Source organism: Mycetomoellerius zeteki, unplaced genomic scaffold (assembly GCF_001594055.1).
Source record: "Mycetomoellerius zeteki isolate Tzet28-1 unplaced genomic scaffold, Tzet1.0 scaffold35, whole genome shotgun sequence".
Taxonomy (NCBI): Eukaryota; Metazoa; Arthropoda; class Insecta; order Hymenoptera; family Formicidae; genus Mycetomoellerius; species Mycetomoellerius zeteki.
Window position 1 is genome coordinate 1,301,612 of NW_017257338.1, and position 25,924 is coordinate 1,327,535.

Below are 25,924 nucleotides of genomic sequence, written 5' to 3' on the forward strand. Positions count from 1 at the left end.
CGCACGCGCGTGATGCTGGAATAGAATAGCGGGTCGAAACCGAACGGTTGAGGTTTACCCGTGACGGACGCCGGGCTTGTACTGAACGGCTTAACCGGTATACACAACCACTGACCGTCATCATCGCAGCCATCACCGGTCTCTCCCTCTCGTTCTTTCTCTCTACTCCTGTTTTTCTTTCCCTCCTCGCTGTTCACCGTCTCTTCTTCCCGCCGTGCCGACCGCCGCGTCTTCGTCCACCGCTAACTATTATCGCCACCGTCACTCGACCTTCTTCCAGCGTGTATATATCTCTCACGGCGATACCGTCTTCGGGGTATTCAAAGTTACGTGGTGAAAATCGACCGCGAACGTGCGTGAAAACGTAAGAGGTTTAGACGATAATAGTAGGCTATAATGGAGAAACGAATAGCGGGACGATATCGTGAGATGTGATGCCAAGGTCCGGCATCCTCTGGAAGGAGGAAGGGTAGTAAGAGCTTCTATGTTACTTTCAGCTTCCGCTTCGCTACCGTTATGCCACCGCTGAGGGGAAAGGGATTGTTTTCGCTATTATGATAGTTACAGCCCGATATGCCATGTACATAGGCTAAGAACGGCATGTCGCGTGACTCGTTCGACTTTTCACTTGGCTATTTTCTTTGATATATTAATGTGTCGTTACGCCAGCGTTTCTTTTGCATTTCAATCATATTGCAAAAAATAAAAATTCTCGGATGCAACAATAAGGAAAAATTATGTTTTCATATATATATTTTCCATTGAAAACGGGCTGGTGAAGAAGAAATTGAGAAATCAAATAAGAGCGATTACAAGCGTGATTGTTAATAAAGATCGTATCACAATTCTTTGTTAATATATACCCTTTAAATCTTTTAAAGTGAATCTCATTCTTAAAGAAAATGGAGCTACTCTTTTTCAAGACTCTACTCTGGTTCAATGTGAAATTCCACTCCAAAAAGAATTTAGAGAGTATTTATCCATGCATTTTTTATATGTTAATTAATCTCAAGCAATTCAAAGAATTTTATAGAACTATAACTAACTACAAGTTTCGGAAGAATAGCGCATAGAATAGCGGATCGCAATGTAGGAAAATGTGAGGCCGATTTCGGAAACGCGGATATACGAGATGTCGTTTTCTCTCCGTCTCATCCGTAGAAACCTAAGCTGTAGCGAGAAACGAGAATGCGGCACGAGACACGACGGACGGCCAATGCGGAGGCAACGATCTAGAAGAGAATGGTGAGCAGGATGACGGAATTGAGAAACCAAGTAAGAGCGATTACACGCGTGACCGTCAATGAAGATTGTACGACAATTCGTCGTTAATCTGTCGCTTCGGACGAACGTGCGCGGTCACGTACGCCGGTAACGTTATTCAAACCGAGAGAAAGAGAGAGAGAAAAGGAGAGCAATAAGACTTCCGTAAAATGGGATTCGAAAATTGCACGGCAATTTTATCAATTGCAACATAGCATCTATCCGCCTAAAGAATCATCTCGATGAAACTTTGATACCTCGCTGCTCGCGCCGAAGAATTGCTATTATTACGAACGTAACGCTCGATCAATTATTTTCGTAAATTGTCATACAAGAGAAATACACTGAGAAAAGAGTTTAATAGTAAACAGTAATAGTTTGTCAAATGTTGAGTGAAATAATTTCAATTAGATGTTTCGTTAATATATAACCAAAAATAATTTTGCTTTCCTAAATATTTAATAATTATTACCGAACGCTCGGTTACAATATTATTGTTTGGTAGTTCTTAGTAAATGTTTAGAAAAGTGAAATTATTTTTCGTTACTTTAATTAAACATTTGATTGAAATTATTTCACTCAACATTTGGTAGCTATTACCACTCTTTTTTTTGGAATATGTAGAAGAGATCGTTAATTATGACTGATCAAATATTAACAATGCTCGTTGAAATGAATGTTGAAATATATTTAGCGAGTCGGAGCAACTTTGGAGACGAACGATCCATATCGCTGCGTAACATTACCGAAAACGAGAATCGGACGGTATCGGAGTTGAACTTCCGCAAAAAAAGAGAATCGTGAAAACTTTCAGTAGCTGTTAATCTTCGGGCAACGTTCAGTACCCTCGATTACCGCGTCGATTACCGCGTCATGAAGTAGATGGCATACCAACAGAAATTCCTTTAACTAGTGCGAGATAGAAACTGTCGTCTTATCAAAACAACATCGCGTACGTCACGTCTGAGGGTCAAGGCTTAGTTTGCTTCTTAATGCGACAGCATAATTCGAGAATTTAATAAAGGTAAATTTAATACCTCAAAGATAAATCGTCGAGCATTATTAAGACAGAACCTTTAAGATAAAATTTCTCAATTGTTTTAAGCGGTAAAATTTGTGTAGCGTGCTCTATTGTTAAATATTGTCACACGCACGGTGAATTAAATTTTACGGGCATAAAATGACCGCGAATCGCATTTTAGTTAGGTCCTGTTGACGGTCACCAACGGTGTCTCGCATGGCACAAACGGAAAGTTCAGGTCACCGATGCCCGCTGTGGCATGTGTGAACGTGTTAAACAAGTTTACCTCCCTCGTGCTCCTTTTTGTAACGCGTTTCATAACGCGCTTTCGTATAAACGCGCGATACAAAAAAATACCTTTTTTTCCCTATCCCATATTCGTATAAACGTACAATGTTCGATCGTAATTTCGCTGATTGTTTTTTTTTTTTTTTTTAAACAATTGCGATGAACGTGAAATTACACGAGGCGTATAAAGTGGCGAGATATCGGCGAGCAGGGAAACGCGCTAGCGGTCGGTTAATGAGCCAATTGTAATTGTTCGAATTTTCGATCGACCGATACCCGTTTGTAGGCTGATCCGCTCGTGTAAGCACAGAGGCAACACCAGTCGAGCGTAAGTACAGATTAGCGGTAACTCTCTCGGACGCACGGCGCGCCGTGGCGCGGAGCAATAGCCGTGTCCCATTCAGGTAAAGGCCAGTTTACACGCGGTTTCCTCACTCCTATCTGCATTAAGCGCAGACGAGCCGGAATAAGAAGGAAGAGGAGTGGAACAAGTGGCTGCAGGTACTCACATTTTCTTTCGGGACAGCAAAAAACGTTTATACCCACGCTGAATCGGTTCTCGGCAGGAATAAACACCTTAACGTGCGTGACCGATTCTGTAAAATTTATACTTTAGTTTGATCAACGCGGAAGAAACTCTAGTAAATTATTCTAAGAAAGAACCGTCGGGAATGAATTGTAGTTCAGGAATTGCACTTGTGGTAACAAAGCAGAATTAAATCCATCGAGTACTGGTTCTATATTGCAATATATATTATTCTCTAATATAAATTACAATAATAAATTTAACAATAATATATATTTGTATTATTTTATATTATGATTATATAAAATTCACCTGGTTTATGCCTCTCTTTCTTTTTTGTGAAAAAAGAAATAGACTGTGGTAAGATTTTATGGTTTTACGATAACGTTTACTTCCAGATTATTTCTTGATCGATAGCGATTCAAGAAAACTATGAAAGCATAAGATATTGGTTAATGATGGCGTTATTGACCGTGGAGTAATTTCCGTAGTGAATCGATCGCAGCTCAATGATGGACCTAAATAACTATAGCGAACTGCCGCTATGCCCTAGAGAAACGTCTTAGTCTCGATGCCAGTCATCAATGCCAAAGCACACGTCGCGATTGAGAGAATCGGAGAACGATCTGGAGGAAGGATGCGAGTAAGACGGAGCAATAAGATGATTAATCCCTCTTCTATCGGCTGACACGAACCCAACGCTCTAATGACACGGCCAATGTATAATACTTTTAGTTCATTTCCCATCCTCTTGCTCCTGGTTGGAGTACCGTATACGGAGGCTCGTGATTAGTGACTGAACCCTTTTCGAATGTATTCAATCATACGTATTACATATAACTACAGTAATCACGCGAAGATGACTGCTAAAGGAAACATCATATTCTCTTCGGGGTGCGGAGAACATTCTAATCTTATGGTATTAATACAGATCTGTATACCTTTACGAATAAACGTTGGAAAAATTTCGCATTCACGTACGCGATTCCGACGCACGATACATATTTATGTTCAACAGCGCGATCGAAATAAGAATATTTTTTGCGGTAATTATTAGCAGAGATCAGTAAACTAAATAGAATAATTGCGACGTATCGAAATCTCTTGATTGGCCGTAATCTCTTTCCGGAAATTCTTCATGTACATGTGGTCGTTTTAATAGTGGTGACTAGCGAGAGAGAGAGAAAGAGAGAGAGAGAGAGAGAGAGAGAGAAAGCTTCGGAGAGTGAGTAAGATAATCGATCGAAATTTCAATGAGCAGGCAAAGGCGGCCTCGTCAACGTAAACCTGTCATTAATGCTGGGTATGGAAGGGGGACCGGTCCATGCATCAATGTGTCCAAGTGTGATTACGGTCCTGGTAGCGAAAGCTGGGCGCTATCGTGAATGAAATCTTATTCTTATTATTATGTGGGCAGGGTGCGGAGCACTCTCAGCGCATTCGATAGCCTCGTTGCCCTCGCTACTTATGCGGCACGAATTTTTCAAGGGTGTGCCGTCTAATCGATTCAAAGTGATATACATATAATGGGAACCGGTCGAAATCGTTTTTTCATTAATCTTTTACGTGGTCCGGCGAGGTGAATATTGGCGTCGTGGTTACCGAGTAATGAGACGTTTGTGAGATGCTGTTTCTCGGAAGTATCCATCGATTTTCTTTTCAACGTGACCCGAGGAAATGCGTTTGGCGTATCATGATATATCTGACAGTACGAGAGATACAAGGAAAAAAAAGCAGCTTCAAGTCAAGACTCGAGTAAATGAAACATGAATTTGATTTAACTGCGTAATATTGTGCTTAATATTCATTTAATCGACTGACGGCCGTCATAAAGAAAGTAGGATGATTATGCGCGTAACGTTTAGATGGTACGAGAATTTATGTGGCCTGCGGGAGTAGGCGAGGGTCGAGGATGACGTACTATTTGTAATATAATAGAAGACTTAATTTTTTAACCTCGACCCATGTCTAAACAATGCCATCGCCAACTCACCGTGCTCTTTGCACTTAAAGTATTATATATTGTGTGTATATCGTATATTACGACATTATTAAATATAAACTTTGTGATTTTTAAGTGAATCTGACTCAACGTTTTTCTATTGAATTGGTAAACAGAATGTGTAAATAAATTGCATTTATAACTCTACGACCTTCTATAAATAATTATTTGCTACACGGAGAGAATTTTTTCTTAGAGTTTACCCTGAAAATATGATAGTCACGGGACAACGTTGTATTTCCAAGAATTTTAATGTAAATCTCTCTCATTCATTAACCCTTTAAAACATGGTGGTTACTACCTAAACTTCTTCAGTTTTTGGTCGTTTATTTTCTAATTGACGCATTTAGGTCTGGTTTTTTGTATTTTCCTGGTGTCTTAGAAGTAGAAAACTATTAAAAAAATAGTTTAGTAGTCCTTATTATTTATTGTAACAGTTTTATAAATAAATAAAGATCAAAAAAACCCTTTTTTTTCGGAAAAATGTATGCTTCAAAGGATTAATAAAACTACAATAAGATATAAAACAAGTTTAATTAATTTTACTGAAATGCATGGTAAACATTTTTTAAATATTGTATTGTACCACAACTACCATATTTTCGGGGTAAATTTTAAAACAAAATTCTCTCCGTGTAATTAATATCAAACCTTTATCCGCTAATATACTTGTGTTTAAAGTTTATTTTTTTTAATTAAAATATACATTAATTAGTATACCAATGTGAATAATTAAATTATATTTCGTCATTCATAATTACTTGCGATAATCTGCAATTTATATATATTACTGCCAACCTAGTTGACATTTCATGTTGAACGTTTAAATCTTTAAACCCAACCCAGATGACACTCTCGGAGGGCAAAGGGTTAATATACTGTTAATACCGCGATGTGCGACGCGGACGTGTCACGTTGCGCCTTATCCACATCTCCATCGAATTACAGTTGGCGAGAAACTTTAATTATGGAATGGGCGCTCACTAGTATATATATATATATATATATACACCTACCATTATAATACACGTTACACCGAGTGGAACGTAAAATATATTAAAGTTATTCTTGCAAATCCAAATGCATCGAATTTTTTTAGTGCGCCGAAAGAGATACTCCCCTAATTGTGGATAAATATAATAATACTCTCTGTATAATATAATAATAAAGCAGAATACATACAGAATGAGTCATAAATCCGTTTTCAAATTTTATTCCTGGATATATATATATAAAAAGGAAAATAAATATTTCTGTAAATAATTAAATCGCAAAAAATATCGAACACAAAGATAAATAATGAACAAAAAGCAATAGTAAATAATGACTCTATTTAAAACTTAGATAGTATTTTTTTGTTTATAAAAGATGCTCAAAGTATCCACTATTTTTCACACATGCTTGAGCAAGAATCTGATATGATACTCGATCATTATTTCAATTTATTTATGTTCATTACTTCGATAACGAACGTTTGCAACTTAATATTCATAGGGGGGAACATTTGTTCTGTCTTTTTATTCAGAAACACACTCACGAAATTTTAAAACCTGTACACATTTAATATCGATGAACTTGAATGACTATTGATCGAAATAGTTATAATGTATATATTTCTGTTTTACGTAATAACAGGAATCTTCTATCTTAAACAAACCATATACAATATCGACATATTAAATCTGATAGCTTGATAGAAAGTTTATATAATAACAGGAATTTTCTGTCTTAAATAAAGCGCGTATAATATCGGTATACCAAACTTAATAGCTTGATAGGAAGATTACATCAACGTGTGACAAAGTGAGGAGTGATTGCGACAGATGCTTTAAGGCTTAAAAGCGTGTATCGTGTTATTATTACAACTAGCAATTCGAGTTGCGTCACTCCGTCGCCTTGCGCTCGGTAAACAGGCACGATTCCTTCCGTGTTCGATTTTAATTAATCGTGGCACTTAATCGGAATAATTAATTAGGCGCTTTCCACGCTCAACTGCGAAAGTCGATATTAGCTCGGAGTTAAATCGCGTTGGGTTTGTTAAGTCTCTGGCAGGCAGCTGGCTCGGAAACTGTGCCTGCTATGCGCCAGGAATACGAGCGCGGTAAGTCGTTTACCGTTACCGTTAATCGATGTCTCCGAGCATTACGTTTTACTCTTACTAATCCTCAACGAAAGTCCACGAAGAGCCGGCGGTATGCACGGCGATATAAACGCTCGACCGTGTCGGCAATTACGGGTCCGCGTCTTTTACCGTCGAGTCAGTATTTCACGTTTCAAGAACCGCACCGGCCGCCCAACGTTACGGGGAGATGCAGTTATTGCTCGCGGACGAACAAGGATCTATGTCACATCGGGCAGGCTTCGAGAAAAGAGACTTCGAGGATTTGGGCGGCTATAAATTATACTGGTGGCCCCAAAAGCCGGATAACACGGGTCCGCACTTCGCGCGGCTGTCTTTATAGCGCGATATAAAGAATATATTTCGCTATTCTGGTCTGATAATTGTAATTTATTCCGTAGAAAGTTCAATGTAAGTTAAAAATTAAGGTCATGTGTTTTCAAACACATTCTAATTTTCACCGTGTTGCGCGATCGATATTACTTGCGAAAAATCATAGAAAAGGTGCTTATCTTCGATAATCTGATAGTGTTCACTGAAATAAGTAGAAAAGTTATCCATCTAACTTTGATAGAAATTAATCTTGTTACTTAATTATTTACGTAATCGTAAAGTGACGCATAAATAGACATGATTTGTCAAATTGTATCAGTATAATTAAACAAAATTTCGTGAAGGTAAATTTATACCAAAACATTGTAAATTTTATAAAAATATTGATTTAACTTTTATAATAAAACTGTAATAAATTGTACATAAAATGAATATAAACTGTTCTACAACAGATATATTTTTATAAAAACAAAAATGCAGAATAAAACTGCACCAATATTAGATTAATGTCTGTTTCCATCAATATAAATTAACTTTAATCTTGCTTCAATTTACTCTTTAACTTTTTCTAATTCTTAAAACTGAAAAAAGATTAAAAGTAAGTTAAATCAAGATAAAAGTTAATTTATATTGGTGACACAGGTATAAAAAAACCATAAATCGATTAATAATTACATCAATCATATATAATTTTTTTAAACTTTCGTAATGCGCGAAATAGATATGTAATCTGGAAATTTTCTATATTTCTCATTGCTTATTCATCTCATATTTTTACCATTAGATACTATTTATATTTAGTAATAAGAAAAAAGTTAATGAGATATAATTTAAGCGATTGTGTAAGTACGCATTAATCACTACTATCCTCTTTGCATTTACAGATGTGTTTATTATTACATAACCGTAAATACATATATATTTATAACTAACTTTTTATTTTTTTCTAGTTCTAAGGATTAAAACCGAGATTAAAGTTAATTTACATATACATGGTAGAAATGAATTGAAGATTGAAAATTGAGTAACTATTTTTCAAGACTGACTCTAGTTTCTTTAGAGCGAGATTTCACTTCAAAGAATTTAGAGAGTATAAGAATTGCTTAATCTTTATTTATTAGACTGTTTAAACAGTCTACGAGTTTGAAACTCAATCACAGTTATAATCACAGTTCGTTTATACTACTTTCAAACGCAAAAAAATATCCGGCGCGAGAGAAAATAAATCTGTTGCTTGAAGTCTCGAAAAAATTTTTTCCACTTAAAAGGAAATAAATATACAGGGTGTTCGGAAATTCAACCGACAACGCTTGTAGGCAGATAGAGCGGACTAAACTGAGTCGAAAAGTCCTATACCATTTTGCAATTTTCGCAATAGTTAACAAGATATTAATTACTAAAAATTGCTGAATATTAGTATTCAATAATTTTTTTCTCAAATACTGTCAACTTTACAGAAAAACTGCAAGAGGCAAAAATTGTTTATTTTCTTCTCATAGAACTCTAAGAATTTTTTCAGAATTTATTATCAACTTTTTAATACTGCATTTTTTATTGGCAACTATTTTTACGGACGTGAGAAAATACGGTATTAAAAAATTCTGAAAAAATTTTCAGAACTTTATGAAAAGAAAATAATTTTTGTCTCTCACTGTTTTTCTGTAAAGTTGATAGTATTTGAGTAAAAAATTATTGAAAACCAATATTCAGCGATTTTTAATAAATAATTTCTTATTAACTATCGCGAAAATTGTAAAATGGTAGAGAGGACTTTTCGATTCACAATCAGTCTTTTTTGAGTGTATATTAGGCGTTGGGGAGAGGGAGAGAAAGAGAGAGCGAGATACCACAAAAAGTACAAACCACGTGAACAGATCTAATTTATATTTGTCTCATGGAACGTTACGAGATCGTAGCGGTAACGGATTAGCTGGCAAAACACCCGCTCCCGTGTTTTGCGGCGTGCCTACGTCACGCGGTCACCTTGCTATCATTCGCGCGGCGACACTCAAGCGAGCACGCAGCGACGCGAGCCGCTCCATGTATCCGTAACATTACCTTACCTCTCGACACACGATCGCGACAAGTTACGACAAGTGTTGGGAGGAAACTCGATAATTCTCCGTGGACACTTGGCGATTATAGGAACGCGCGGTTAATTAACTCCCACGATTAATGTCTCGCGACCGTATCGAAGCGACGGCCGTTTATTAAGATAGGTATTTCGCGCGATTTACTCGTTTTAAAATGGAAATCGACACGATAAGTGACGGGAATTATCGTTTCATCGCGATATTTTACGATGTTTGCTCTTCAAACTTAACTTTCTGTTTTTTGCTGATTTTGTAATCCAATATAATTTACTTGATCGTTTTTTAATTAAGAGCATGGATATATATAAATAGCGTACACTTTTGAAGAATTACATTGAAATAATTTAAAGAACGAAAAGTCACGATTTATTTTGGCTGTTTATATAATACATTTTGTATATTTTGCAGAAATTATGCGTCCGAAATTTATTGCGCACGAAAAATACCTGAATTTTAATTACATATTTTCAAACGATCCAACGTGCTGTTAACTTTTGGCACACACGATAATTTTCCGGTCGTTTATTATACACAATAGGTCGTTCGTGTTAATTTTCGTCACTTTTAAAAGTATACAAAAATTATTAAGATGATTCTTACGTATACTTTAACATTTTTAAAAAGTATTTATACAGTTATGTATAAAAAAAAAGAATAGAGATCTTCATTTAGATATTCATAATTGGTTCTTATTTCAAGAGGTCTTATTGGTAAGATAATGTCTTAAGACACTAATAGGGTCCTCTAATTGGTTCGTGACACCTCAAGATAGAACTTAAGACGATCTTGAATATAAGAATCGATTATGAATATCGGCCTTAGTATTTCAAAGAATAGAAATGACACGAATGACCCAAACGTGTGTATTAATTGTGAGAGTTATCCTTCCATGATTCAACCGGAGCTTTGAAGACCCAGACATATTTCCAAAAATTTTGAATTTTCAATTATTCTACTTCAAATTTACATACACACGGAAACGTGCATTTGTCTTATCACCCGAAATTACATGCGTATCGAAGAAGGTATGAGAAGGAACGAGGAAAAGAAATGAGAAGGCATTTGTGTTTCTATGAGTACAAAAAAAAAATGGAAAATGTTTCGGGTCATATCATTGTAAAATCGTATTCTTAAATGTTGAAAGTATGTACCAGAATTTTGTTAAATTTTATAGAGCTCAAAATTCTTTTTAAAAACAAAATCAGGAATCAGTGAGCCCATTGAATTAGAAAAATAGTGATAAAAACAGTGATTTATGAAGAGTTAATTTAATTCGCGTGTATTAGCATGAAGTTATCGTCGCTATGCTTGAACTTGTCGCCGTCGCGCCGGTCATTGACGAATTATCGCCGGTACGGAACGGATCGACTTCCGAGTTATGACGCGTTTAATCAGTAAGTATAGCCTCTATCAATTCCGTATCTTGACATTTATGGATCGCGTGACGAAGATTGGTACTTGACGACTTGTTAGATCGCATGTTTCGCAAGACTCATTTAGATAAAAATCTGTAACGCAAGCGACGCGAAATCGACGAAGCATCGGACGCATTGTCGAACGTGTTACGATCCGTGGATATTTGTTTTCAATTCGTTCATTTATTTGCATATGCGTTAAAATACGGAGATCTTAATTGCCCCAAAACGGCAACGATATCGTATGCCGCTTGTTAACAAACGGTTACAGCCGTTACGGCCAAAAGTTATGGGTTATGGCGTCACGGCGAGTATCGCGTGAAGTTGATCGCACGTCCCCTATACGTCGAGATTCGTTAAAGAGTGATTTACACGGAGCGACTTTACTCGCTTTCAGTAGCGTCTAATGGGTGCGTTCCGAATTACGCATGAAAAGCGTGCTGAATCATTTGTCGTTATTGTTTGAATAATAAAGAAGGACAAAACGGTGTATCTCTCATGCGCTTCATGCGCAACTCGGAAAGCATCCCATGACGTTATTAATTCATCAGCGTCTCTCGACGCTGCTTTTATTCGCTTGAAGCAAACTTCTTAATTCGTCAACGAATTTGCTGATGAAACTTTTACACAATTATTTTTTATTCGGTAGCGTCTAAAATTTTGAAGTCGCAACGTTGAGTGGTGGTTCAAGCGAATAACTAGGCAACTTTAGCAGCGTCAAAAGAAGCTCTAAGGACCCCCGCAGACAAAATTCCGTAAGGCTAGGTCCACAACTTTGCTTTAAGAGGCCGTAAATCGTAAGCTTTAAGTTGTAAGTGACGATATATCGGCCACAGGACCTATGCTTTTAAATGTTTGTAAGACAAATTTCAACCGATTGAAATTTGCTTTATGGATAAGTTTACTGCCGTTTCTATTTCCGTCAGATTACGTAGAGCTAAAGCAGTATCCTGATTGGCTCATCGGTTTAAATTTATATCTTAAGGTTACTGTAAACCCGGATCTACAATAGAGTTTTAAGCCTTAAGCCGTAAGAAATGGACAAATCATAGTTGATTATTCTCCTCGAATTCGACTGTAATTGGTCAATTTCTTACAACTTGAGGCTTAAAACACTTATTGTAGATCCGGAGTTACAGAAATTTTGTCTGCGGTAGCCAAACGCTTGCTAAAAGCGAGTAAAGTCGCTTCGTGTAAATCGTCCTTTAACCGCCATTTATCGCATTAATTTGCCGGCGGGGGCGCGACGTGGTATCGCGAATCGAATGAGTTTCATTAGTTTCAATTGTACTTGTTGTTTCGCGTTAATTTATTGCCGCAATGTAATGAAGTGCGCGTCGGGTGTGCGTCGGGTATTTGCCGTGCGATCGTCGTATCGAGTCGATTACTGCGTAATTAGTCAGCGTTTTCGCGAGTGAGTAAATGAGTGTGCATCTGTACTATAAAAGCAGCATCGAAGGAACAAGAGAGGAGAAGACCTCAGGGAGGTATCAGGTATGATGGAGCAACCACGTAAATAGCATGTTACTTATTAAATATTAAATATCAAACAATATTTTTCTTTGTGAAATCAATTTATTTCCGATTTTATTCGAGCCATTTATTTATATAAGAATTTGAAAAGATTTTTGTCGGAGAATTTGTATAATTATTTCATTAAAAATTCGCAAAGAGACGAATAAAAAATTATATGTAAGAAGTATGATAATCTGAATAAATGGTGATCTTTATTTTTTCTCTTTTCTAATACATAATACTCGTTGTATATGTGTGTAGTGCAGCCTATGCAGCAATGAGGGAACAAGAGAGGAGGAGGAAACCTGGGAGGCATCGAGCGACGGTGGAGCAACCACGAGGTAAACTAACATATTATTTATAAATTAAATATCACTTTACTTTGTAAAATTTAGTCTCAATTTTATTTGAGTCGTTTATTAGAAATTTGAGAAGATTTTTATTGAAATTTTACAAAAGTCTATACTTGGGAGATAGAGATTTTTGTCAGAAAACTATAATATTATTTCAATTATGTAACAATCTGCTTAAAATAAAATACAAATCTTAATGAGGGTATAATATAGATATTTTTTTGCAATGTTATGGACGTTATTATAATGTGAATTTTATATATTTGTATTTTACAGAACGATGTTAAAAACTCCGCTGCAGCGCATCGCGTTTCGGTGAGTGATATATTATTTTTAATCTGGAGTAATGAATCTCTGTGAAAGAACATTTTATTGATATGGATTCATTACTCTTTAAAATGGATGGGCTACACCAGATTAATATCAATATGTAATCCTGGAAAATATGTGCGTTTGTCGATTTACTGTACATGTAATAGGAAATATACTATATATAAAATAAGTAAAATAAAACTTATCAGATTAATTTATTGGAACATTTGGTGTATTGTTGCAGGATATAATAATATTAGCTCATAAAACATATTTAAAATTCGGCTAAAATTTATGGAATAAACACGCAAGCGCATATAAAACAAATAATAGGAAGTATTACATTTTTTGTTAAGCTCTTTATGCATCCTCAAAATTTTTACGAAATATTAATTGAGAGCATTTCAAAAATATAAAATTTTAAATGTTATCTAGACAATTTTTCTTATCAAGTACATTGTAATTTATTAAATTTTTTACTTTGTTTATATGTATATAAATAGTGAAAATACATCAAAAACGTGAAAAAATAAATAAGTAAAAGAACACTAAAATAATGACAGTTTTAGAATATTAAAAAAATTTTTTTATTCTCTTTTATGATGTTCTCTTCGATTTCATAGAATTTAAATAATAAAGATTAGAAAATGAGATATTTATGTATTATATGCATTTCTGTGTAAAAATAAAAAATTAAGTAAATCTTTTGATCGCAGTAAGAATATTTCAAAGTGTCTCTTAATTTTTTTTTATTTGACAAATATCTCTTAAATAAAATTTGAAATGTATAAATTGTGGCTGCTCTACATATTTATCTCCTTCCAGGATTAAATATTATATAAACTGATGTACAAGAAAAGCAATCAGAGATTTTTTTAATGCAACATCACAAATAGAGCTGGCAATAAATAGATAAAAATATATTTCATTGTGTAGCTGTATGTGGATTCTAATTTATGAAACAATACGTTAACAGCTGTTGACTGAAATCAGTCTTACAATGCGCCAATCTTATTTTTGATATCTTTTGTAGCCTGTCCATCCGATTTATTTGATAAATTGACTTGAAAGATTAATGATTCGTAAACGATTCTGGGTAATCCTAGACGTTCTTAGGCAACTCTAGGCGGTCCCCACAACGACCGTTCTTTTAAGAGACACACGTTTGTGCGTTGAACTTTCGATTTCTTTCACATCCTACAATAGTTTTGAAAGTAAAAGGAAAATCGCGGACGCAGCCCTATCTAATGCGAGCGTAGCGCGTGACGTTTTACCGCTAATTTGGAGAAAGTACAGACATAATAGTCGTTATTATCGACGCTGAATGGACACTATACTGACGTATGTGCTTATATGTACGACGCACGGCTGACATTACTTTACGTTAATCGGCTGCGAATTAATAGTCCGCGCTTTAAATAAAAATTCGTTAGTTGTGTTTAGACAATCATTAATTCTCAAGAAGATATAAACAAAATTATATAAAAAAATTGACTAAGTATCCTTTCATAAAAATTAATTGAAATTAATTGAAATTTTACTTGGTCTGTCTTATTTCCTATTTGATATTTAAAAAAATCTGAAAATCAATGAAACTTTAATTAATTTTAAGCTAATTTTTAATAAAGAATATTTAATAAAGATATCTAATTCATAATTTGAATACCCAGAGAAAGATTTTTTCAATTCAAAGAAATGTTTCTTTGCTGTACGGTTAAAGAAAAAATTTCTTTGATTTGAACGTCATTTCTTTTATTTGAACATAATTTCTTTAAATAAAATAAATTTGTTTATTTGATTTCAAAAAATAATGTTTAAATCAAAGAAATGAGGTTCAAATTAAAACATTTTTTTTTCTTTAACCGTATAGCAAAGAACATTTTTTTAAATTGAAGAAACCTTTCTCTGGATTAATACAGCAACATTGGTTAATTTTTCTCGCTTAAATAAAACGTCAAAATAAATTTTTAACATAATTTTATATAACTCTACTAGTAAGAGTATTCCTTATATATAACTACTTTTACGAGTAGATAGTTATATTTAGCCATTTAACTCGATGAAGAAGTTTCTTACATATAAATTAAATATGAAATTTGAATATAATATGTATATGTATATATATAACCTGCGATTAATCTAATAAAGCGATGCATCAACGCGATATCGGATATGGAGCAATGAAAAGGATATGTGTATATCGATCATATACATGCTTGTTGACTCCTGTTTCTTAGACGTAACGTTAATATGGAACTTCCTTCAGTCTTACATATGCTCGGTGATTATGAAGGTAGTGAAAGTACCCAGGGAGATGGAAAAAAAAGGACGCATGATGTGACGATTCGTTAGTGCGTTAATAACTCGCGAGTATCGTGTAATTGGAATGCATTAATAAACGTGAATTCCAGTGAAAACGTCGGAGTGTGGGGAAGCGTGCATCAATTTTTTGTACCCTCCTCGTCGCGCTACGGCATACTTTCAATCGCGTGTTTGCGCGCACGCGCGCCAAGTAACGTTAGAACTTCACTGCGGAAACATAATGTCTCGCATATTTGGAAATTTTGTCGAGTCGCCAAATGATTTTTTTCATTCGAGAGAAAGCCCCTCGTATACTCGGTGAAACCTTTCGACCACGTGCGGAACGACACAACGTCGCAATTTATCCTTATTTTCACGTTTTGTGTGTCATATCACTGTCCGTTTCGTATGGCAGCGTATTATTTAGTGGCACAGAATCCGCGAATCTCATTGTGTTGCAGCCCACGCTGTCGCTAATTAAGCGTTCCTAATCCCTAAGCTTCAGTACGATTAATCACAATGGAAAAGCGAAAGTTTTCCAATTTAGCGGAACTCTAAGCGAATTGCATGATCAAGTATAAACTGCAGTAATTGATATCAGATTCATTAATCAATCACGAATTAATCCTTAGCTAAAAATATATCTCTGTGTATATTTGTTTTAGATAAATTAATTACATAGGAGAAACAATTCATGATATAAAAGAGTAATCTATTAATTAAATAATAATTATTTTTTACAAATAGAAAAGACGAAGTGATATAAAAGAGACCATGCGATCTTTTAAGCGATGTGTATAATTTGTCTTACGTCTGACAGACGTATATTTCTAGTCGAAGGATTACGTCTTAAGAATGTCGCACATGCGCTTAAAGGGGGTCGTCGTCGAAAAGCGTGTTATCTACGATCTGTGATCTATCTCGTGTCATCTACCTAGACCTCACATATTTTCTTGTGCGTTGACGTAGCCGAATACACGTCGTCGAGTGTATCGAGATCGAGGCCGATGGAAAAGTCGACGGATCTCTCTTAAGAAGGTCGATGGGTGAACGCCATGGACTTGGAGTAAAGAAAGAACGAAAGAGAGGAATTAATCGCACGTAAGAGTAACGAGAGCCGCGAGCACCGGTGATATGCATCGCGTGTGTATATATATATATATTTTGTGTGTACAACACGCGCGTGAATATGCACACACCTGTCCGTGCCGTGCACCTGTCGATTGTGCCGGGAGACATCGACAGGTTGATACGATGATCGGCAAGATTAGATCCTGAGGCGCGCGCGATCCGTCCGTTTTGTCGCGATTTAGAAATCTCTCGTCGCCATTTAGAGCAAGTTGCCCGCGTGTCGTATCCGTAAAATTGATGACGGGCACTACGGTGACTTATACTGGAAAGGGCGTTCCCGACGACCGGTCTCGCATCCTAATAGCGATGAAAGCACTCGATCGTCCGCGGACCGCGGTATTACGCCACGGTTCGTTCACGGATTTCTTCCACTCTGTGCCAAACGTCTCTCGCCGGTCGTCCACGTCTCCGTCACTCCCGTGAATCTCGCTTTACGAGCGGGCTACTTGCGCAGACAAGCGTAATTTCATTATTCGCGCTCTGCTCATTAGTCGCGGAAATAGTCGGACGAGCGCGATTACATCGGCTCTCTAGATTCGTTCGAATTGCGGGCGCACGGTACGCTTCTCTGTATAACGTTTACAACGGGAAGACAAGAGACCGGACGTTCAGAATTGGTATCTCACGAATCGTAGATGTGGAATGCGTGACGTATCGTATAAAAAAAAAAACGTACTTTCGAAGCATTAACAAAAAAAAAAATACGCATAGCTTTTCTAGAAGATACGTCGGAACAATAGATACGTGGATAACAATAGTGTAGATTTCTTGAAGTACTAAGATCGTTCGCTCTCCATGGGCCGATGGCTGCGGCCGATCCCAATCTCTGATCGTGATCGTTTGCTACAGGGGATAAAAGTGACCTACTTTAACACCTCGTGTATGTATCGTCGCGAGTGACCGCGGCAACGCCGACGGATATGATTTCTCGTGGCAATAGGGTGTCCCGTGTTATATCCCGAGGAAATTTTGTCTCTTATTTTGTTTTCTCACAACATGATGAATTGTGCGAAATTTTTGTACAATCTGTTCGTGCCTTCAATACATTTTTTCTTTCCTTATATAAATTACAGTAATTGGCTTATTATATACAACATGCAATGTTTACAACATTTAGTATCAAGAAAATTATATAGCAGTCATTATCACATTTTCGCTCATATTAATAATTTATTGAAAATTTCATTTCAATTTAATATTCACTATCTTATAATAACACAAAATTAGGAAAGTTTTCTCATTACTAAAAAATATTTTATGTTTTACGATAAATATCATATTATTTATAAATTTTTAACACATAATAATATAAAATAATATAGCTCTGTAATATATTAATAATTTTTTGTATAAAATACACGAGACGTAGCAATTCTTTTGTCCTTAATTCTTAATTGCATTAATAATAAAATCAAATAAGAAATTATATGTGAGAAATCTTTTCTACGATTAAATAAGAAATGTGTATATTTGAGTTTAATGGCAGATAATGATACACTGAGGCTGCTACAAGTGAATTTTCGCATCAAAGGCGAGGCAAATATCGAACCACCTAGAAATCGACTTTCAATCGGCACACATTTCTCGTTAGCCAACTATATATTTCGGAGGTTTCAATCAACGGTACGCTAATGATTTTCCGTGTTTCGAATAAAATCTATGCTTTGAAATTAGTAGAAAATTATAGCGGTAACACAACGCTCTTTCCATATATTCCCGTTATAAAGGCTTTCTGAGTTTGATTCTTAATACGCGATATGTAATTGATAATTGTAAGTGATATTTCGAGAAACACGAGTAATTTCGACGTTAAATTAGGATCCCATAAATAATCATTAAAATAACCAACCAGATTCTGGCGTTCCGATCTTTTAATTAGCCGCGTCGTACCGTCGAAAGAAGCGTCTATTAAAATTAATGAAATACGGTGCTATTTCTCGGCGATCGCAGTGGTAAATGTTTCCGGCCACTAAATTTTATTGCACTCGATTTCGGGACAGAGTGGACCACCTCGAAACCGCGTTAACGAGTCGAGTTGCGCGATTGACATACATTTGTACCTTCGCGAGCATTTTACTCACCAATTAAACAGCTCGTTCGTTATCTGTCGAAAAACTAATTATCTACAGTGTATAATTACACGAAAAGAAAGCTGTCTACAATGTATGCATATAACATATATGAAATGCTATTACAAAATCGTGAAGATTTCTATAGGAAAAAAATTTTGATTCTGAGAGGATTATATCATCGAATTAGCTCTTTTGTGAATAGAACTGATTAATTTTGAAACATGTATTCTTAGATATTTTAAGAAATATGTAATTATGAAGCATAAAAGTAAAACATTTGGTAAAATATATAAAATTTAATTTTCGCGAAAGTCCATTGAAATTGAATATTTTTATTAAGAAACTCACTTTTTCTCAATATTTTAATATTAAAAATGAATACAGTAAATTACTATATCGTGTCATTTCAAATATTAAAAGTTATTTTTTTTATTTTTCCTCTTTCTATTGATGTATCAAAGTGCTTACATGTTGCACGATTTAAATGACGCTTCGGTGAAGCTTCCCGTAATCATGTAGGGATAGGGATGGTGATATGGATTAATGGATCCGATCGTTTAGTTTCTTTTGTAGAATTAGCACGGTATATAAAGCATCGACCTTTATGCATCGTTGTGCATCGCTAATGAAGAGCTTTCACGGAAGTTCCCTCTTTCTGTAATGCGCGCGTTAATTCCAATTTATTTATAATTACAATCGTGAAAAATTATAACCGCCATAAAGGAAAGCTTTATAGCATCGTTACATATTACACGCGCGCGACGATGCAACTAACAACGTAATGCTAACGTGGATAAATGTTTGATGGGTTTCCCCTCTCGTTTTCCATTACACAAGTTGCTCCGTACACGTAGCAGAGATTCGAGTGTCTGTTATTAATTGAGCGTGGGAGAAACGGTACGCGGAAAGAAAGAAACAGAGATAGTCGCGTATTTACTGCCATAATAGTTTAGTATGTCATGAAAATGTCTATTGACTTAACAATGACAATAAATGCTGCATTGTATGTCACGCTCATGGTCTTTAGGTCAAGCACACACTATAGACGAGTAAGGCCGCGAAATAAGCAAATATCTCGATATCTCTCATTCAACTAAACTTCATTCGGGCTTATCAAACTCCATTCTTTACCAGATCGCGTTTTGCGAACTCTATGAACGATTCTAAAATAGGCCGTTCAATTTTGTGAACATGAAAGCAAGGCAACTGTAGAAATGCAATCAAATCGCGATTACATATCGCGAATTAGCTTCATCTCGTGAAAACGATAGCAACATTTCGTCATTAGTCAGAATAATAGCAGGAGGAAGATTTCTCGTAATCTGCATTCTTCCATTCCGCAGTTCGAGCGTACATTAACAGCTTGTTAATCGACATAACTTTCGCGCTCGCGATTCGAGAAAGCGCATACAAATGGTACATTGTGATGTCCCATTTCGTTTCCGACTTTCCGAGGCGATTCTACGGTTATCCCTTGATTTTTTGGGTCGGGCGATATAGAGGACAAATCTTTTATGGCTCAGGGACCGTGACGGCGAAACGCTCTAACGGATTCGCTGCGAGGAGAGGAGACCCAAATCCATCGCGAACAAAAGCAGCTCTAATTTGTTCCGAACCGGCACGCTTGTAATTCGAAACTAGAGCGAAATAGTGATGCGCAAGTGAATGCTCCTGCGAGCTATATTCGCAACGTCAAATAATTGATCAAGTTTCGTTTCTAACGGCACTGATACATCCGTGACTTTCGACGAAAGCGAAATCACGCTATAGTCTGCCTTAAGATTAAAATCTCGAAAGCTTATAGCTATAAAATGAAATTTAAGATAATTTTATTAGTATAATGTAAAGATTTGTAAGCCGTTACGTCAGTCGCTTTTTTGTATTCTAATGTAAATAGGTTCCATCGAAAAATGTGACTCATAACTGAATAGAATGAAAATTTATACGACACATCATTGTTCTCACAAGAGGATCTAGCGACTGTTTTAATTATATTATAATATGATAATTATATTATAATTGAAATAATTATTATAATGAAATAATTATTATAAATATATATGATAATTATATTTTAATTTATTACACAATAAAAAATATAAAAAATTCATTGTTGAATATTTCATGATACAGATGCAAATATTATAGTAAAAGAAAAAACTAGAATTAATTTTTTTTAATGAAATTAAATAAATAAAATTATAAATTGAAATTGTGTAAACAAGTTGTAATAATGATATATAAACATACGTATAAAACATACATATAAAATATAGAGGAGAGTGGTCTAAATCGGACCGTGTTCCAAATAGGACCTTTTTAATTTAAATGAATACGGTTAAGCAGATTTGTGTATTATTTATAACGTAAAGTCCTCATAAGATACCGAACACATGACAGTTTGACAGTTCTCTGTCATAATATTCATAAAATAGACGCAAATATGTATTTTGCGCCATTGCGTGCGAAAATTTTTTTAAAAAAGAAAATCCTTGTAAATCATTATTTAAAAGGTGTTAAAAATTTGAAAAGTAATTGATTTGAGATAATTAAAGAGTGTAGAATTAAAAAATATCAAGCGTTTTGTGATCACTTTTGCGGTTTATTGTAAAATTTGTTCCAAAGTTCGAAAGGACCTGTGTCCAAATCGGACAGTACAGTAGATAAAACTTATAGGCTTGATTGTAGTATTTGGTGATTGGATGACCAGATCTGGTCCAAGGAATTAAATCAGTAAAATATCATGAGTCTGATGACTCAGATTAGTTGAGTTTTATTGATTTCAATTCTAATAATATAAACTGTCAGTAATTTTTTTTTCCGAAAAAATTTTTATCTTTGACTGTCAAATTGCTCGTTTTTACTCAATACTAAGAAAAATACATTAAAATATTTTAAAATTCTATCTAAAAATCCATCAAAATAGGAGTTTTCGAGTTGAACTAGGGGATTTGGAACCATTGGTTCCAAATCGGACCGGAAAAAACGGTTTTACATTTTCCATTATAGTTCAACACAGATGAGAGATACGTCAAAATAATCTAAAGCAAAAATGAAGGGAATTAAACGATCTTTCCAATGGCACCTTGTTTTACGATCGGACTTTATTTACGCCTTATAGAGAGTAAAAACTGCAAATAGGATTTAGACTACTCTCTCCTACGTATAAAATAATTGTGTGAAGCATTATTATATCTACATATTTATTGACCATCAATTTGTGATTATATTTGTATCTCGGTACAACAAAGGAAATGATAGAAATCTTGATGATCCTTTAATTTCTGAAAAAATAAGCAATTAAAAAAGTAATAATTAAATAAACAATAATTTAAAAAATAATTAAAAAATTTGAAATAAGTAAGACTCTTTTTTTCTGGAGTCTATGCGGAGTTTACATTTAGTCAAGGAATGCATTTCAATCTGAGGGTGAGAAGACCAGGGCACCTATGACATATTGAATCGACATCTAAGGAAGGTGTTTAGGAGGCGCGCGACTAATCAGTGAAAGTGGCGCGTTCGATCACGGCAAGTGGTTACGGTTATTTTAAGAAGGAATCAGCTTGACCCAATTCACACGAGGGATTCCGCTACGGAACACTGCGGACTAATCGCCGGTGAGCGTTCGCCAGATTGACTAATCCGATCCGCGAAAATCCCCCGTGCATTCTCATACGTTTGTTATTCATTACAGCTTCCTCTAAGTGGATTACGTTTCTTTCGCCTTCCTTTACAGTGGCACACTTTACGCAAATTGATAATCATTTTATTATGAACCGCAAATCGGCAAAGAGGACGAAGCCAATTCACATTCTTCCCTCTATCTCTTCTACTTTCCCTTACTATCTCAGATAAATATCTGAAAGACGTCTTTCAAGAATATTTCAAAGATACGCAAGATCCATTTTAACTTTTTACACGTCTCTTTTAGACTTCTATGTTATATAAGATGACGTTTGTGAAAAGTACGATACCTAACAATAAGTACAATGTCTGAGAGAGAGAGAGAGGGGAAAAGACTTAAGTTTGTGAAAAATATCACTACATGCTTATTGCAGTAGCAAAATAATTAATTTTTTTAAATATATTTCAGAGAAAATTAATAAAAAATCTATCGATTCAAAAAAATTAATAAGAAAATTATTAAGAAGAAGACATATACGATTCGAAATATATCTGATCAATAAATAATGTATAAATATTTTCATTTAGATTAATCGATTTTCAGAACGTAAGAATTATTTTTCAACGAAAGCTTTAATTTTGAAATTTGACTCATTATCTGTAAGAAAATTTTAATAACAATTTTTGCACGCAAAAAAGAGACAAATATAATTAGGCTTTTGTACTTATGGCGAATATGTAGGGATGTCTATATTCAAAAATGCTCGATCGCATGATATCGAGACTTTCTAATAACATTAACCTCCGGCTATTGATTATATTGTTTTCGATCTAGCGCGCTCGCCTACTTCTGAAAGCGTCGATAATTCTTGTATTAGCAGTCGTGTATCGATCGTTACTATCGATCATCCATTCCGGAGACTAATTTCATCCGCGAGGATGCAAGTGTATTAACGCTTAAAATTGCTTTCGCGCGAGGTGCGGTGAGACTTTCTATCGATACTGCGAAATTAAAACTTTCTAATGTTTTACATGTTTCGTCGAATCATCGGATCATTGCGTGATTCATTGCACATGATCGTAAGTTATTTTATGATAAAACATTATATCACAAACGAACGATTTATTAGTAGCTTCCGAATATATCTTTAATATATGGAATAATCTTCAGTAGGTTTTAATATTTTCTGAGGATTAACTGTCTCCGTTTATTTTATTGCTAGATCATTAAAAAATGAGAGAATTATTTATTAGTCACCGCATTAAATACAAGTGTATACATGTGCACATATACATGTGTGATAAATCCGCTATAAAATCCGAATGTTGCCATCGCATTACCATACAACTCATTCGTTTGAATTTTAATCTGCTCTGACACCTGTCAGCTCCGAATCCTCAATGAAGCACCGAACGTCTCAACTCTCTTTCTCTCTCTCTCTCTCTATTCGCAACCGGATCTCTGATACCCAATACTTCGATAAAAAAATGGACTCACCAATTTCGAAGCTAGTCGTTCCTCACAGTGCACCGCCTGTACCGCAAGACATTCAATCGATCGTCATACCCCAGTCCATCTCTCTCGTGGATCGTTCTTACGAATACGAAACCGCATTCACACATTCGGGTCTGATGGTCTGGAAATTGAACGCGTGAGCGCACGCGGTGCACATCGCACGTCTTAATCAGACGCGGACGCGATATTCGATCGCGATCGTTAAACACAGATCGCGAAAAGAAGGTCTCAAAGGGGAGAAATCGATCTGGTGACCGTCTCGTCGTGACGTCCAACGTCGCCCCGCTCGTTCCCCGGGAGGCGACAGCAACGCGGCCGATCGAGGTATCTTCATTCGCAGTCGTCGAATCTTTCACGTTTTCGCAATTAGCACTTGACCTCGCGTCATTCTATCTTTTCTTTTCGAAACGCGACTCGCGGAAAAAATGCGCGACGTGACCGCGAAGATCCCCCGCGCACTTGATCTTCCTCGCGCTCGGCGTGCACGCGGTTCGACTACCGGTCGCGCTTTGAGGTCTTTGAGGATCGCCTCATTGCGTCCAGCGTGGACGAGGAAGCCGAGAAAGAGGTAGTAGGGAGACCAGCCTCGTGCCAACCGCTACTGCAACAACCACGTGTCGTCTCCCGCCAGGATTCCGCGAGATGGATCCCCGGCATGGCCGCGCCGGATGCGATTGGATACGACCGAGAATCGCGCGGTGCCCATGCCGTGCGTGGGGGAGAAACTATGCGTTTTTCACGCACTTTTCCGTAACGCTAACAAATTTTCCTGACAGCCGTAACGAGTTCTACCGTGGCAGTAGAATTTCGATTCGTAACTACGTTCAATATGAATTTTGATATTCGCGGAAACCGGTTGATCGGTATCTTCATTCGTAACGGTAATGTCTACCTCGGATTGATCAAAATGATAAATTTAAGCTTCGTAAGAATTGAAGATATTATTACGGTGTACCGAGAGAAGAAAGTTCTGCGTTCTTCGGATACGACTGGATTTGATTAAAATCATTGTGCGTGAAGGAGTAGACGATAGGGTAATGCTAATCACTCATAACGACGAGTCTGAACAAACTACTTAGAAGAAGAAAAAAACAGAATTTTCTAAGATAATGCGCCCGAGTCGTTTTACGTAACGAGTGAAAATAAGCTTTCCCTCCGTTCTCGACACCATTTGGTTGGTCACCAACTCTGTCATCTTTGTGCATTTCGCGTCGCACGTGGAAAATTCACTTATCGGAATGCCTCCATTTCTCTCTTCGAAACGAGGCTCTACGTCGGAAAACGACGGCCTCGACGGTGTCGGTGAAACTCATCCATTAGACATTTTTTCTCGATTACTCGTTAGACGGGGATAATTAATGGAAAAAAATAGTCAGCGCCGCCACCGCCGAATGTAAGAGCGCGAGATAATATATGGAATGCTGGGAAATTTTATATTTTTTTTCTCGCGTTTTCAGTTCGAGTTACCGGCGTATGAAACGCCTGGATTCCTTTCGCTCGAGTGTACGTGCAGCGCGCTCGTCTCCCATCTCGCAATCAATCTAGCCAGCAACACCAGAGAAGAATAAATGTGACGCGCGTAAGGAGAGATAATGGATATATTTACGTACATATGCTTGTAGGTGTATGCGCGTAATTGCCAGGCAGCACCACCGTCCCTCTCGCTTTTCGACGAAGTGGGTCGTCCTGAAGAGAACAGTCAGCGATGACGGGTCGATGATCGAGAGAGAAAGAGATAAAGAGAGTCTGAGAGAGAGAGAGACCACTTCCTTTTCTTTTTTATCTGCTGACCACTCTACTTCCGCTACAATCGTTTTTCACGAGTCTCACCATGAATGATCCTCTTAATTTGATGAGAAAAACACCGGTATGAAACCGCAAGATATTTCATCGATCAGATTGCGAGATGAAGTCACTAGAAAGACTATAGGTAACAATCATCATTCGAGTCTCGTGCGTCCGAATATTCACGCATAAAATTGTATGCGCATAAATTACATCGCGTGCGCTATAAGAAGGGTTGATAAATCATTTTCATCA

The 25,924-nt window shown here is 36.2% G+C and overlaps 2 protein-coding genes across 2 annotated transcripts in view; one reads left to right on the forward strand and one right to left on the reverse strand.

The window, feature by feature from the left end:
• Nucleotides 1-24,036, reverse strand: part of LOC108725551 (serine proteinase stubble) — a 38,357-nt gene extending 14,321 nt beyond the window's left edge. The window contains exon 1 of the mRNA XM_018452634.1: nucleotides 23,867-24,036. The gene's annotated coding sequence lies outside the window, so the exon portion shown is untranslated. The remainder of the gene's footprint in view (nucleotides 1-23,866) is intronic.
• Nucleotides 12,424-25,924, forward strand: part of LOC108725550 (uncharacterized) — a 65,205-nt gene continuing 51,704 nt past the window's right edge. The window contains exons 1-3 of the mRNA XM_018452632.1: nucleotides 12,424-12,554; nucleotides 12,837-12,916; nucleotides 13,205-13,243. The gene's annotated coding sequence lies outside the window, so the exon portion shown is untranslated. The remainder of the gene's footprint in view (nucleotides 12,555-12,836; nucleotides 12,917-13,204; nucleotides 13,244-25,924) is intronic.